Below are 5,000 nucleotides of genomic sequence, written 5' to 3' on the forward strand. Positions count from 1 at the left end.
GTTCGTCCTCCTTCCCGGCAAGCAACAGGGGAACGATTTTACGAAAAAGGCCGGCTTCGTTCCCCTTCCCGGCAACCAGCAGGTGGACGATTTGACGATAAAGACCGGGTTCGTCCACCTTCCCGGCAAGCAACAGGGGAACGATTTTACGAAAAAGACCGGCTTCGTTCCCCTTCCCGGCAAGCAGCAGGTGGACGATTTTACGAGAGAGACCGGGTTCGTCCACCTTCCCGGCAAGCAACAGGGGAACGATTTTACGAAAAAGGCCGGCTTCGTTCCCCTTCCCGGCAAACCCTTCGCCACCGCGATGCCGCGGCCCTCTGTCCCCCGGACACGGTCTATAGGCGGCGTATCGTGGACACACTGCAACCGACTCACTCGTAGTCCGGGCGCGTGCTAGACTCGCGATGCCAAACGGCGCTTCGGCGCTTATGCATGTCGAGTGAAGAGAGGGAAGGGTGCCCTAATGGCACCACGGTTCTGGGGGCGCTCACGTGGCGTCCCCCTAACGGCACGAAGTGGCCCCTGCTCGCAGGGGCGCACGGAGTGCGAGCGTTGAAGTATGAACTGGACCCCCTCGCCGGACCCATCCGGGACCGCGTGGAGGGGGAGGAACGAGCTCCAAGTGAGTCTTCGGTTCCCTGGTTGATCCTGCCAGTAGTCATATGCTTGTCTCAAAGATTAAGCCATGCATGTCTCAGTGCAAGCCAAATTAAGGTGAAACCGCGAATGGCTCATTAAATCAGTTATGGTTCCTTAGATGGTGGACAGTTACTTGGATAACTGTGGTAATTCTAGAGCTAATACATGCAACCGAGTCCCGACCGGAGACGGTCGGGACGCTTTTATTAGATCAAAACCAATCGGTCGCTCACGCGGCCGTTTGCCTTGGTGACTCTGAATAAATGGAGGCGGATCGCACGGTCTACGAACCGGCGACGCATCTTTCAAATGTCTGCCTTATCAACTGTCGATGGTAGGCTCTGCGCCTACCATGGTTGTAACGGGTAACGGGGAATCAGGGTTCGATTCCGGAGAGGGAGCCTGAGAAACGGCTACCACATCCAAGGAAGGCAGCAGGCGCGCAAATTACCCACTCCCGGCACGGGGAGGTAGTGACGAAAAATAACGATACGGGACTCATCCGAGGCCCCGTAATCGGAATGAGTACACTCTAAAGACTTTAACGAGTATCCATTGGAGGGCAAGTCTGGTGCCAGCAGCCGCGGTAATTCCAGCTCCAATAGCGTATATTAAAGCTGTTGCGGTTAAAAAGCTCGTAGTCGGACTTGTGTCCCACGCTGCCGGTTCACCGCCCGTCGGTGTCTAACTGGCACGCACGTGCGGACGTCCTGCCGGTGGCCCGAGCCGGCGCCCGCGGGCGATGGGGGCGGCGACGCTCCCACGCCTCGGGTCGTCTCGGGGAGGGCCTACACAATCCCGTCGCGGTGCTCTTGACCGAGTGTCACGATGGGCCGGCACTTTTACTTTGAACAAATTAGAGTGCTTAAAGCAGGCAGCAGCCGCCTGAATACCGAGTGCATGGAATAATGGAATAGGACCTCGGTTCTATTTTGTTGGTTTTCGGAAGCCCCGAGGTAATGATCAAAAGGGACAGACGGGGGCATTCGTATTGCGACGTTAGAGGTGAAATTCTTGGATCGTCGCAAGACGGACAGAAGCGAAAGCATTTGCCAAGAATGTTTTCTCTGATCAAGAACGAAAGTTAGAGGTTCGAAGGCGATCAGATACCGCCCTAGTTCTAACCATAAACGATGCCAGCCAGCAATCCGCCGAAGTTCCTCCGATGACTCGGCGGGCGGCTTCCGGGAAACCAAAGCTTTTGGGTTCCGGGGGAAGTATGGTTGCAAAGCTGAAACTTAAAGGAATTGACGGAAGGGCACCACCAGGAGTGGAGCCTGCGGCTTAATTTGACTCAACACGGGAAACCTCACCAGGCCCAGACACCGGGAGGATTGACAGATTGAGAGCTCTTTCTTGATTCGGTGGGTGGTGGTGCATGGCCGTTCTTAGTTGGTGGAGCGATTTGTCTGGTTAATTCCGATAACGAACGAGACTCTAGCCTGCTAAATAGTCGCATCCGGTATCCTCTGTGCTACCGGCGACTCCTAATCTTCTTAGAGGGACAGGCGGCTTCTAGCCGCACGAGATTGAGCAATAACAGGTCTGTGATGCCCTTAGATGTTCTGGGCCGCACGCGCGCTACACTGAAGGAATCAGCGTGTCCTCCCTGGCCGAAAGGTCCGGGTAACCCGCTGAACCTCCTTCGTGCTAGGGATTGGGGCTTGCAATTGTTCCCCATGAACGAGGAATTCCCAGTAAGCGCGAGTCATAAGCTCGCGTTGATTACGTCCCTGCCCTTTGTACACACCGCCCGTCGCTACTACCGATTGAATGATTTAGTGAGGTCTTCGGACCGGTGGGCGCGGGGTTTCGGCCCTTCGATTCCACCGGGAAGATGCCCGAACTTGATCATTTAGAGGAAGTAAAAGTCGTAACAAGGTTTCCGTAGGTGAACCTGCGGAAGGATCATTAACGGCACCGAGAGTGACCGAACAGAGAAGGAAGGCATTAAGAAACCGAGGACGGTTGCTGGCTCTGGGGGAGTGCGTAATCTCGCTTGCGAGTGGACCGCCTTCTCGTGGAAGTACCCGTGTCTGGTCATTCATGATAATACAACCTCTACTGATGACTGAAAAATAGATGACGTCAACCTGAGGGGGGACCGGTCGGCGAAAGTCGCACCGACTCCCCCCGCATGAGGGGGAAGACGCATCATAATATGTGACCACTACTGATGACTGAAAAATAGATGACGTCAACCTGAGGGGGGACCGGTCGGCGAAAGTCGCACCGTCTCCCCCCGAATGAGGGGAAGACGCATCAAAAATTAATAAAAGGAAGGCATTAAGAATGAACCAGATGAACGGGGCTCTGCGGAAGGCGTAATCTCGCCTGTGATTGGACCGGCTCTTCCTGGCAGCGGCCGGATCTCGGAGATAACGTCGTCGGCCTGAGGTGTCCAGGTCGGCGAAGTAATCCCCCGGAGGGGGACGGCAAGACCGTCCCGCCTCGAGGTGGGAAGTAGGAGCGAAAGATGGTGAGTGGGTGCCGGCGGCACGCGGGCTCCGAGGATCCTCAGGGATCCAAGGACAACCCGCGCGACCGCGAGCACTGGGCTTAAAGCCACTTTATCTGCCCACGCAAGGCCGTTTCGGCGGCGCTTGAACGAGAGGGGAGCGCGGTCTGACCGTGCCGCTGTTCTGGGGGCAGCTCCCCCTCGAAAAATAACAACTACCTGTCCTACGGGACTAGCAGTAGCATCCTACCCGAAGCTCTGCTCGAATCTAGAGAAAAACAACCCTGAGCGGTGGATCACTCGGCTCGTGGGTCGATGAAGAACGCAGCTAATTGCGCGTCGACATGTGAACTGCAGGACACATGAACATCGACGTTTCGAACGCACATTGCGGTCCTTGGATTTCCAATCCCGGACCACGCCTGGCTGAGGGTCGGCTACATGAAACCCGTGGGCCCGCGCGGTCTTTAAGATAATAAGGGAAGGAAAGAAAGAAAGAAAGAGAAAGAAAGAAATAAAGGCACGCGAGCGGCCCTACGCTGGGGGGTCTGACGAGCCTGCACCTCGCACCGCCGGCGTCGCTCCGAGCAATCGGTGGCGGCGTCGGCGACTGCGAGGAGGTTAAGGGGAGTCAGTCGCCCTTGAAGGCTTCACAGGGTTCGGTGGAGCGAGCGGATAGACTTAGCTCGCCCTCCTCTCCTCGGCGACGGGGCCCATCCTTCCCCGATCGCGTCTGAGAAGAACTGACGCCCGGCTTGATGTGATGGGAGACAGGCAAACTCCCGAGACAGAGAGAGACACACACTTGACGGGCGGGAGCGAAAGATATGACCACAATAAATAATGACCACAAAAAAACAAAAAACAAAAACAAAAAGAAATCAGTTCAATGAGAGAGGCTAAGCTTCCGACCGCTCACATCGGCCCGTCGGTACAAAAAACCATCTTTCCGACCTCAGATCAGGCGAGACTACCCGCTGAATTTAAGCATATTACTAGGCGGAGGAAAAGAAACTAACAAGGATTCCCCCAGTAGCTGCGAGCGAACAGGGAAGAGCCCAGCACGGAATCCCGCGCGGAGACGTGCAGGGAGATGTCGTGTGTGGGAGGTCCCACTCTCCCGGGGCGCGGTCCAGCGAGTCCAAGTCTCCCTTGAATGGGGCCATCGCCCGCAGAGGGTGCCAGGCCCGTAGGACCGCGGCCGCTCCCGGGTGGGGACTCTCCTCAGAGTCGTGTTCCTTGAGAGTGGAGCACTAAGAGGGTGGTAAACTCCATCTAAGGCTAAATATGACCACGAGACCGATAGCGAACAAGTACCGTGAGGGAAAGTTGAAAAGAACTTTGAAGAGAGAGTTCAATAGTACGTGAAACCGTTCAGGGGTAAACGGGAGAGACCCGGAAGACCGATTGGGGAGATTCAGCCCCGTCCGCGCAGTGCCGGCCCCCGGGCGGGTGCTCCCGGATGTTCCCGGCCGCCGGTCGCGCCGCGAGGCGCGCGCCGGTGCGAGTCGGGCCCACCGGCCGCTCGGGGTCTAAAGCCGCGGCCGCGGCGGGGTGCATTTCCTGCCCCTAGTAGGACGTCGGGACCCGTTGGAGGAGCAGGTCCCTCGCGGACCATTGCGGCCTAAGGCCCGGGACAGAGACCGGGGTGGCTTCCGCCGAGGCGCGGGACAAGGGCCGCCCCGGACCCCGGTACATAGCCTGGCCGCCCTCCGACGGTCTGTTTTTTCGTGGTAGCTGGCCCGCTGCCCCCGCCCTCCGCCCGCGAGGGAGGTAAGGGCGGGACGCGAGCGTCCGGTCCGCCGGGGCAAGCTCTCCGGCCGAGGCCGCGGTGCCGTGGCTCTCGCCACGTCCCCGGCCCCCGGCAGGCTGCTGGCCCCCGGAGCCCTCGGACAGCTTT

General features: G+C 58.0%; 2 non-coding genes and 1 pseudogene across 2 annotated transcripts; all 3 read left to right on the forward strand.

Annotated features, from left to right (window-relative positions):
* The first annotated feature begins 638 nt into the window (after positions 1-638).
* On the forward strand, positions 639-2,556 carry LOC147870425 (small subunit ribosomal RNA). The gene has a single exon (XR_015533431.1). It is a non-coding gene; the product is annotated as a small subunit ribosomal RNA (ribosomal RNA).
* Positions 2,557-3,380: 824 nt separating this feature from the next.
* On the forward strand, positions 3,381-3,536 carry LOC147870426 (5.8S ribosomal RNA). Its single transcript, XR_015533430.1, has one exon. It is a non-coding gene; the product is annotated as a 5.8S ribosomal RNA (ribosomal RNA).
* Positions 3,537-4,050: 514 nt separating this feature from the next.
* The window catches only part of LOC147870427 (large subunit ribosomal RNA), a 4,225-nt pseudogene continuing 3,275 nt past the window's right edge, over positions 4,051-5,000 (forward strand).

The sequence above is a fragment of the Zootermopsis nevadensis genome, unplaced genomic scaffold (genome assembly GCF_977971745.1).
Source record: "Zootermopsis nevadensis isolate Lab colony 2312 unplaced genomic scaffold, Znev_1.0 Znev_ptg000254c, whole genome shotgun sequence".
NCBI lineage: Eukaryota > Metazoa > Arthropoda > Insecta > Blattodea > Termopsidae > Zootermopsis > Zootermopsis nevadensis.